This window comes from Asparagus officinalis, chromosome 4 (genome assembly GCF_001876935.1).
Source record: "Asparagus officinalis chromosome 4, Aspof.V1, whole genome shotgun sequence".
NCBI lineage: Eukaryota > Viridiplantae > Streptophyta > Magnoliopsida > Asparagales > Asparagaceae > Asparagus > Asparagus officinalis.
This window is the reverse complement of record NC_033797.1, coordinates 122,277,562-122,288,526: the sequence shown is the minus strand read 5'-3', so window position 1 is coordinate 122,288,526 and position 10,965 is coordinate 122,277,562.

Here is a 10,965-nt window from a genome sequence, read left to right as displayed (position 1 = left end):
CCTTCCAGCACGATGGAAGAGAGGTCGCAAAACTTGGAGAAAAAAGAGTTGAGACCAAGCTGTTAGCAAGTCCTTGCATTACAGCACTGCTGCCTAGTTCCGGGCTCCGATCGCCGACGAACCAAGCAGACCTGAACTACATTGCCCCGAGCTTCTACTGCGAACTGAAGCTCTCCAGCAACCTCATTCAAACGGTCCAAGGGAAGCAGAGCTTAACAGTTGAGGCGAGCTCATCTCTTTGAGCCAGGTTCCCAGTTTCGGCGAACCGCTCAAATCAGGCGAGCTTAACAGTTGAGGCGAGCTCATCTCTTTGAGCCAGGTTCCCAGTTTCGGCGAACCGCTCAAATCAGGCGAGCTTAACAGTTGAGGCGAGCTCATCTCTTTGAGCCAGGTTCCCAGTTTCGGCGAACCGCTCAAATCAGGCGAGCTTAACAGTTGAGGCGAGCTCATCTCTTTGAGCCAGGTTCCCAGTTTCGGCGAACCGCTCAAATCAGGCGAGCTTAACAGTTGAGGCGAGCTCATCTCTTTGAGCCAGGTTCCCAGTTTCGGCGAACCGCTCAAATCAGGCGAGCTTAACAGTTGAGGCGAGCTCATCTCTTTGAGCCAGGTTCCCAGTTTCGGCGAACCGCTCAAATCAGGCGAGCTTAACAGTTGAGGCGAGCTCATCTCTTTGAGCCAGGTTCCCAGTTTCGGCGAACCGCTCAAATCAGGCGAGCTTAACAGTTGAGGCGAGCTCATCTCTTTGAGCCAGGTTCCCAGTTTCGGCGAACCGCTCAAATCAGGCGAGCTTAACAGTTGAGGCGAGCTCATCTCTTTGAGCCAGGTTCCCAGTTTCGGCGAACCGCTCAAATCAGGCGAGCTTAACAGTTGAGGCGAGCTCATCTCTTTGAGCCAGGTTCCCAGTTTCGGCGAACCGCTCAAATCAGGCGAGCTTAACAGTTGAGGCGAGCTCATCTCTTTGAGCCAGGTTCCCAGTTTCGGCGAACCGCTCAAATCAGGCGAGCTTAACAGTTGAGGCGAGCTCATCTCTTTGAGCCAGGTTCCCAGTTTCGGCGAACCGCTCAAATCAGGCGAGCTTAACAGTTGAGGCGAGCTCATCTCTTTGAGCCAGGTTCCCAGTTTCGGCGAACCGCTCAAATCAGGCGAGCTTAACAGTTGAGGCGAGCTCATCTCTTTGAGCCAGGTTCCCAGTTTCGGCGAACCGCTCAAATCAGGCGAGCTTAACAGTTGAGGCGAGCTCATCTCTTTGAGCCAGGTTCCCAGTTTCGGCGAACCGCTCAAATCAGGCGAGCTTAACAGTTGAGGCGAGCTCATCTCTTTGAGCCAGGTTCCCAGTTTCGGCGAACCGCTCAAATCAGGCGAGCTTAACAGTTGAGGCGAGCTCATCTCTTTGAGCCAGGTTCCCAGTTTCGGCGAACCGCTCAAATCAGGCGAGCTTAACAGTTGAGGCGAGCTCATCTCTTTGAGCCAGGTTCCCAGTTTCGGCGAACCGCTCAAATCAGGCGAGCTTAACAGTTGAGGCGAGCTCATCTCTTTGAGCCAGGTTCCCAGTTTCGGCGAACCGCTCAAATCAGGCGAGCTTAACAGTTGAGGCGAGCTCATCTCTTTGAGCCAGGTTCCCAGTTTCGGCGAACCGCTCAAATCAGGCGAGCTTAACAGTTGAGGCGAGCTCATCTCTTTGAGCCAGGTTCCCAGTTTCGGCGAACCGCTCAAATCAGGCGAGCTTAACAGTTGAGGCGAGCTCATCTCTTTGAGCCAGGTTCCCAGTTTCGGCGAACCGCTCAAATCAGGCGAGCTTAACAGTTGAGGCGAGCTCATCTCTTTGAGCCAGGTTCCCAGTTTCGGCGAACCGCTCAAATCAGGCGAGCTTAACAGTTGAGGCGAGCTCATCTCTTTGAGCCAGGTTCCCAGTTTCGGCGAACCGCTCAAATCAGGCGAGCTTAACAGTTGAGGCGAGCTCATCTCTTTGAGCCAGGTTCCCAGTTTCGGCGAACCGCTCAAATCAGGCGAGCTTAACAGTTGAGGCGAGCTCATCTCTTTGAGCCAGGTTCCCAGTTTCGGCGAACCGCTCAAATCAGGCGAGCTTAACAGTTGAGGCGAGCTCATCTCTTTGAGCCAGGTTCCCAGTTTCGGCGAACCGCTCAAATCAGGCGAGCTTAACAGTTGAGGCGAGCTCATCTCTTTGAGCCAGGTTCCCAGTTTCGGCGAACCGCTCAAATCAGGCGAGCTTAACAGTTGAGGCGAGCTCATCTCTTTGAGCCAGGTTCCCAGTTTCGGCGAACCGCTCAAATCAGGCGAGCTTAACAGTTGAGGCGAGCTCATCTCTTTGAGCCAGGTTCCCAGTTTCGGCGAACCGCTCAAATCAGGCGAGCTTAACAGTTGAGGCGAGCTCATCTCTTTGAGCCAGGTTCCCAGTTTCGGCGAACCGCTCAAATCAGGCGAGCTTAACAGTTGAGGCGAGCTCATCTCTTTGAGCCAGGTTCCCAGTTTCGGCGAACCGCTCAAATCAGGCGAGCTTAACAGTTGAGGCGAGCTCATCTCTTTGAGCCAGGTTCCCAGTTTCGGCGAACCGCTCAAATCAGGCGAGCTTAACAGTTGAGGCGAGCTCATCTCTTTGAGCCAGGTTCCCAGTTTCGGCGAACCGCTCAAATCAGGCGAGCTTAACAGTTGAGGCGAGCTCATCTCTTTGAGCCAGGTTCCCAGTTTCGGCGAACCGCTCAAATCAGGCGAGCTTAACAGTTGAGGCGAGCTCATCTCTTTGAGCCAGGTTCCCAGTTTCGGCGAACCGCTCAAATCAGGCGAGCTTAACAGTTGAGGCGAGCTCATCTCTTTGAGCCAGGTTCCCAGTTTCGGCGAACCGCTCAAATCAGGCGAGCTTAACAGTTGAGGCGAGCTCATCTCTTTGAGCCAGGTTCCCAGTTTCGGCGAACCGCTCAAATCAGGCGAGCTTAACAGTTGAGGCGAGCTCATCTCTTTGAGCCAGGTTCCCAGTTTCGGCGAACCGCTCAAATCAGGCGAGCTTAACAGTTGAGGCGAGCTCATCTCTTTGAGCCAGGTTCCCAGTTTCGGCGAACCGCTCAAATCAGGCGAGCTTAACAGTTGAGGCGAGCTCATCTCTTTGAGCCAGGTTCCCAGTTTCGGCGAACCGCTCAAATCAGGCGAGCTTAACAGTTGAGGCGAGCTCATCTCTTTGAGCCAGGTTCCCAGTTTCGGCGAACCGCTCAAATCAGGCGAGCTTAACAGTTGAGGCGAGCTCATCTCTTTGAGCCAGGTTCCCAGTTTCGGCGAACCGCTCAAATCAGGCGAGCTTAACAGTTGAGGCGAGCTCATCTCTTTGAGCCAGGTTCCCAGTTTCGGCGAACCGCTCAAATCAGGCGAGCTTAACAGTTGAGGCGAGCTCATCTCTTTGAGCCAGGTTCCCAGTTTCGGCGAACCGCTCAAATCAGGCGAGCTTAACAGTTGAGGCGAGCTCATCTCTTTGAGCCAGGTTCCCAGTTTCGGCGAACCGCTCAAATCAGGCGAGCTTAACAGTTGAGGCGAGCTCATCTCTTTGAGCCAGGTTCCCAGTTTCGGCGAACCGCTCAAATCAGGCGAGCTTAACAGTTGAGGCGAGCTCATCTCTTTGAGCCAGGTTCCCAGTTTCGGCGAACCGCTCAAATCAGGCGAGCTTAACAGTTGAGGCGAGCTCATCTCTTTGAGCCAGGTTCCCAGTTTCGGCGAACCGCTCAAATCAGGCGAGCTTAACAGTTGAGGCGAGCTCATCTCTTTGAGCCAGGTTCCCAGTTTCGGCGAACCGCTCAAATCAGGCGAGCTTAACAGTTGAGGCGAGCTCATCTCTTTGAGCCAGGTTCCCAGTTTCGGCGAACCGCTCAAATCAGGCGAGCTTAACAGTTGAGGCGAGCTCATCTCTTTGAGCCAGGTTCCCAGTTTCGGCGAACCGCTCAAATCAGGCGAGCTTAACAGTTGAGGCGAGCTCATCTCTTTGAGCCAGGTTCCCAGTTTCGGCGAACCGCTCAAATCAGGCGAGCTTAACAGTTGAGGCGAGCTCATCTCTTTGAGCCAGGTTCCCAGTTTCGGCGAACCGCTCAAATCAGGCGAGCTTAACAGTTGAGGCGAGCTCATCTCTTTGAGCCAGGTTCCCAGTTTCGGCGAACCGCTCAAATCAGGCGAGCTTAACAGTTGAGGCGAGCTCATCTCTTTGAGCCAGGTTCCCAGTTTCGGCGAACCGCTCAAATCAGGCGAGCTTAACAGTTGAGGCGAGCTCATCTCTTTGAGCCAGGTTCCCAGTTTCGGCGAACCGCTCAAATCAGGCGAGCTTAACAGTTGAGGCGAGCTCATCTCTTTGAGCCAGGTTCCCAGTTTCGGCGAACCGCTCAAATCAGGCGAGCTTAACAGTTGAGGCGAGCTCATCTCTTTGAGCCAGGTTCCCAGTTTCGGCGAACCGCTCAAATCAGGCGAGCTTAACAGTTGAGGCGAGCTCATCTCTTTGAGCCAGGTTCCCAGTTTCGGCGAACCGCTCAAATCAGGCGAGCTTAACAGTTGAGGCGAGCTCATCTCTTTGAGCCAGGTTCCCAGTTTCGGCGAACCGCTCAAATCAGGCGAGCTTAACAGTTGAGGCGAGCTCATCTCTTTGAGCCAGGTTCCCAGTTTCGGCGAACCGCTCAAATCAGGCGAGCTTAACAGTTGAGGCGAGCTCATCTCTTTGAGCCAGGTTCCCAGTTTCGGCGAACCGCTCAAATCAGGCGAGCTTAACAGTTGAGGCGAGCTCATCTCTTTGAGCCAGGTTCCCAGTTTCGGCGAACCGCTCAAATCAGGCGAGCTTAACAGTTGAGGCGAGCTCATCTCTTTGAGCCAGGTTCCCAGTTTCGGCGAACCGCTCAAATCAGGCGAGCTTAACAGTTGAGGCGAGCTCATCTCTTTGAGCCAGGTTCCCAGTTTCGGCGAACCGCTCAAATCAGGCGAGCTTAACAGTTGAGGCGAGCTCATCTCTTTGAGCCAGGTTCCCAGTTTCGGCGAACCGCTCAAATCAGGCGAGCTTAACAGTTGAGGCGAGCTCATCTCTTTGAGCCAGGTTCCCAGTTTCGGCGAACCGCTCAAATCAGGCGAGCTTAACAGTTGAGGCGAGCTCATCTCTTTGAGCCAGGTTCCCAGTTTCGGCGAACCGCTCAAATCAGGCGAGCTTAACAGTTGAGGCGAGCTCATCTCTTTGAGCCAGGTTCCCAGTTTCGGCGAACCGCTCAAATCAGGCGAGCTTAACAGTTGAGGCGAGCTCATCTCTTTGAGCCAGGTTCCCAGTTTCGGCGAACCGCTCAAATCAGGCGAGCTTAACAGTTGAGGCGAGCTCATCTCTTTGAGCCAGGTTCCCAGTTTCGGCGAACCGCTCAAATCAGGCGAGCTTAACAGTTGAGGCGAGCTCATCTCTTTGAGCCAGGTTCCCAGTTTCGGCGAACCGCTCAAATCAGGCGAGCTTAACAGTTGAGGCGAGCTCATCTCTTTGAGCCAGGTTCCCAGTTTCGGCGAACCGCTCAAATCAGGCGAGCTTAACAGCTTAGGCGAGCCCCATCTCTTTGAGCCAGGTTCCCAGTTTCGGCGAACCGCTCAAATCAGGCGAGCTTAACAGCTTAGGCGAGCCCCATCTCTTTGAGCCAGGTTCCCAGTTTCGGCGAACCGCTCAAATCAGGCGAGCTTAACAGTTTAGGCGAGCCCATCTCTTTGAGCCAGGTTCCCAGTTTCGGCGAACCGCTCAAATCAGGCGAGCTTAACAGTTTAGGCGAGCCCATCTCTTTGAGCCAGGTTCCCAGTTTCGGCGAACCGCTCAAATCAGGCAAGTTTAACAGTTTAGGCGAGCCCCACTTCTTGAGCCAGGTTCCCGGTTATGGCGAACCGCTCAAAACAGGCGAGACTAGCAGTTCAGGTGGGCTGCATCAAACTCCCACTTGGTCAAACCTTCAGATAGTTAGGACCAAAGCCACAATCCCCCGCCAATCCTCTTCAATAGGATGGCGGGACCCCCACTGTCATGTTAACGGTCACCTCTGACAAATCAACTTACCAATCCTCTTCAAAAGGATGGTAGGTCCTCAAAGTCGCTCCGATCGCGGCAATCCCTATCATGTTAACGATTACCTCTGATAGCCGACACCATCATTCCCGCAAATGATGTTGTCCAATCAATCGTCACACTCATACGTCCCTGAACGATTTGATTCTCCCAGCACCGTCTTTCCCATAAAAGGCGTTGTTGTTTGATAGTGGCCTACTATGCGATGTGCTGCTATTTCAGGGTTCGTCTTTGCCCCAAGAGAAGACAAATCAGGGTTCGTCTTCATCTTTGCCCTAAGATAAGCTTCCCCCCTAGACTCCAACTGGTGCATGAGTCTAAACTGCCCCCTTACACTCCAACTGGTGCATGAGTCTAAACTGCTCCTACCCTCCGACTGGTATACGAGGTTAAACTGCTCCCTTAAATCCAAACGCCTCGAAAGGCTAAGGATAGAGGAGAAATTTTAGCATTGAGCCTAAGAGAGACTCCTCGACAACTTACCATGCTAAGGGCAAGAGCATGGCTAGTCCAACTCAAACGGCAGTTGGTAAAGACAAATCAAGTCCGTTGATAGCTGAGGGTTTGCTCAAAATCCTAGAAGGCGATCATCAGCTGCGAGTGAAGAGCAGGGATCACTTTACGGGACTTCATATCCAAAGTGTTCCAGACCCCATGCGGCCTGATTCAGGTCTGAAAACTTTGGAGGGGGTTTTGTAGGCAATAAAAATTGCCTTTAAATCCTTATCAGAGAAGTTCAGAACAAAACTGCTAAAACCTCACCCGAAATAGCGAAAAAGGGGAAAACGCAGATATCTCCCAAACCGTAAGGAATTTGGCAAAACGGAGGAAGCGAATCGGCTTGGTTCGGATGGCTCCATCTCGTCGAGATAGGCGATTTTCATATATAATTCGTCCAATTCCGACTTACGGTTTGAAAGTTACGGCCTATTCTTCAATCCATGCTCAGGAGCTCGCCTGCAACTCAAATTCGCCTGCAGTCCCAAATCCGCCTGCAGACCCAAGTCTGCCTGCGCACCTGAGCTCGCCTGCAAACCCAGTTCGCCTGCTAGCTCGCCTGCAGACCCAAGTCCGCCTGCAGTCCCAAACTCACCTGCAGACCCAGTTCGCCTGCAAGCTCGCCTGCAGACCCAAGTCTGCCTGCAGTCCTAAGCTCGCCTGCAGACCCAAGCTGCAGACTCGCCAGCTCACTGTCAACTGCCCACTTGGAGTATGGGAACAGTTACATCAGTGGTCAAATCCCACAAATCAAGGGAGAGGGCACAATACTCCAGGCCCGTCAGATGGCCGTCCACAGTACGAATGAGCGGACAGGCGCCGAAACAGCCTGCACCCTCATAAATGCGGCTCACCTCAGTTGTCCAGGTGAAGGGACGAGAGCCGCCAACGCTCGGTGGTTGGTCAGATCCACGCAAGCATCTGACAGCCGTTGTCACGCATACGAGGAGGGGCTTTCCCACTCCTATGTAGCGTGATGCAGAGCACAGCTCTTCGAATGACCATTGACGGTACGAATGAACAGCAGGACGTCTCCGAACAACGTGTGGTCACATCCCATAATTCAAGGAGCAGTCAAGCTATCTCCCTCACCTCTATTAGTGGTCAAATCCCATGAATCAAGGGAGAGCCCATGCCATCCCTTGCCTGTTAAAACCCATCTTCAGCAGCATGAAGAAGGGGGATTGGCCGTTGCATATTCTGCTGGCTAATCTCCCAAAGGTTGAACCTGGACCTTTGCCAAAGGCTCCCTCATTTGAGAACCGAAGCTCCGGCTCCGGCATCAACTTCGATCGGATCGTCCAAGGGAAGCAGACTCGGCACGAGCACCGAGCGAGGCATCCTATCGCCACCTAAAGTCCCCACACAAAACAAAGAGGGCCTTCCCTCTGCTTCTGTTGTAAATATTTGATTTGTTAGTTTGTAATAAGCTTTCTTATAAATACAAACGAAACTCCTTCCTTCGGAAGAATCAAATTTTCACCCTACAGTAGTGAGGTGTCAAATCCCCCTCCACTCATTCAAATGTGGGAACAAATTCATATGGGTAGTGAGTGGATGGGGATGTGACACATCACTGCCAAGTACAAAATTTATGCTTGGTACCAAGCATACCTATATTTCTCTATATGTGTGTGTGTGTGTGTACACATATATACATATGTGTATATACATACATACATACATACATATGTGTGTGTGCGCCCGTACGCGCACATATACATCTACATACGTATACGCATATAGATGTGTGTGTATATACACACACACATACATATTTATATACATATATATATACATGTACACACGCTATATATATATAGACACGCACATACATGTACATACATATGCATGTACATATACATACACATATACATCTACATATATATACACATATAGAGATGTATGTGACGCCCCAGGGTTCACATAAGGCTGCAGTCCCAGATGAAACCCGGATTGTCAAACCTGCCAAGCACCAACCACCATGCTACACCATGTTTTACCATCACAATCACTATCTCTCTAGTAGAAATAATAAATAGGTGAAGGTACAGACAGGCAAAAATAGAAATAGGCAACACTAGTTATACACAGAAAAAGCATAAGAAATATCAGTAATGAGCCCAACTGAAATAGAATAGAAATATCTCTGAGTGTAAACTGGATCTCAAATACAACGAGTCAAGTAAACAAAGTCTCACAAAAGCTCTCAACTCTAAACTAAAATACCAATCTAGAGTCTGAAAATAATCAACTACATGTGGAGTTCTGCAATAACTACAAAGTATAATAAGTAGCTAAATGGACAACTAAGAAGACCCATCAACCTGCAACTCTCCGTGCGCCAGACTCGCTGCCTGAAAGAGGGGAAACAACGAGCGTCAAAGCGCTAGTGAGATCATCACTACCTCTCCCCGGGGGAAGGGGTAGGAGTATATAAGAAAATAGAGTCAGTACTTATATATATCAAATCATTCATATAGCTCTCTATGAATGAAAAACAAATAGTCAAGGAAACATACTCAAATCTCTAACATAAAGAATAAATACCTCATCTCGAATTACATCTGAGTAGCCTGCTTTAATATAAGAGGATGTCAACCAAACCAAAACGAATATAACTGCCGTCCATAACGGGTGTGCCAAAATCTCAAAGGAAATACCCTACTCGTGGGTAATCTATCATGGAAGTAAAACTTACAACTGATCAAATATCTATGTGTGCATCATCTTGTGCTATAGCGATACTCTTGTAATGCTCTTACTCAATCGCTCTGTGGCAATAGGATTTATTATCTCCCTATTCCGGATACATGTAATAACGATACTATTATAATACTCTTACTCAATCGTTCTGCGGCAAATAAGTTTCATCTCCCTATTTTCGGATACCTAAAAGATCAAATACTAGTCATGTGTATTTATCAAATTTAACTTGTGACAAAAGTGTGTTAATTCAACACAAACTAAGCATAAGTACACATACCTCGGTGTGTGTGTCCACATCTGAAGTTCACCATCATCCCAGGTGTTTAACAAGTCTTAACATTGTAGTTAATTATCACAAGGTCGAGAGAAGCGCTCGATAAACCGAAATCAAACCAAAACAATGCACATGCTAACATCAGACTGGCGGTCAACCATGGCGGTCGACCGTGACGGGCTCCAGAGGCTACCCAAGTCTCTGTCCTGCACGCGGTCGACCGTGGCGGTCGACCGTGAGCCAGATTTCTAGTTTTCTCCAGATTATCATGTGTCGTGTTCACGTCGTGTTTTTGTGATTCAAATATAGTAAAAACTTCAGGAATCTTGCATACTAACATGTTACAACAGATATAAATATCTGGAATCAAAATTAGCATATATAACCATGATTTTATGCATTAGATTTATGTTCAAAACCCTAAAACATGCATAAAAGCTCAAAACGATGAATCAAACTTCTTTCTTTAGATGAACCACGTTTTAAAATCATCTTCATATCTTAATTACATCTGTAAAAATTCGTTCTCAACCTTTTTAGCATGAAAAGACCTAATCTTTATATATATAATACAAAAGAGTTGTCTTTTATTCATAATCTAGTCGTTTAGGCTCTACAAAACATGTTTAAATCTCTTTAAAAATGTTTTGAAAACTGGGAGGGGGATTAACAGAAATGATACTCGCCTGAGATTGTCGAAAAACGTTTTAGAAGCAAGGTTGAAAGAGATCTCCACTCCAAAAGCCAAAAACCAAGAAAAATCCCGCTCGAAAGCCTCCAATCTTCTCCAAGAAATCAAATTAGGGTTTGGGAGGTTTGGTGGCTGTTAGGTCAAATCAACTAAAAATGGAAAACAATTATGGGCTATATAGCATAAGAAATCATGAATTTTGGCCGCTATGAATGTAACGCCCCGCACCAGAATCCGGAGTCGGTACGCTATTAGATCTGATGGACTGGCCTCACAAACCACCACATGTCTTTTTAGCACGTTTTGTCCTCACTCACGCGCTCCCTGAAAAACTTCCCAGTGGGTCACCCATCCTAGAATTTCTCCAGGCCAAGCACGCTTAACTTTGGAGTTTCTAAGAGTTGGGTTCTCGAAAAGAAGATGCATCTTGGTGGTATGAGTATTCCAATCAAATCTATCAATACTAATCACATCACCCTCTCAAGGGTTGGGGTATTACAGTATGAACTCGTTCATACTCAAAACACATGGTATTATACTCATATACCATTAAATAATATTTATCATACTAAATATCAATATATCATAATAAATTTTAAATTAATATATCATTCAAAAATTATCGGGGTTTTACAATGTATATGTATGTACGTATGTATGTATGTACATGACTTTTAAAGATGTCGCCTTGAGTTGTCATTAATTGGGTTGGCTTAGAGCTATCAACGAATT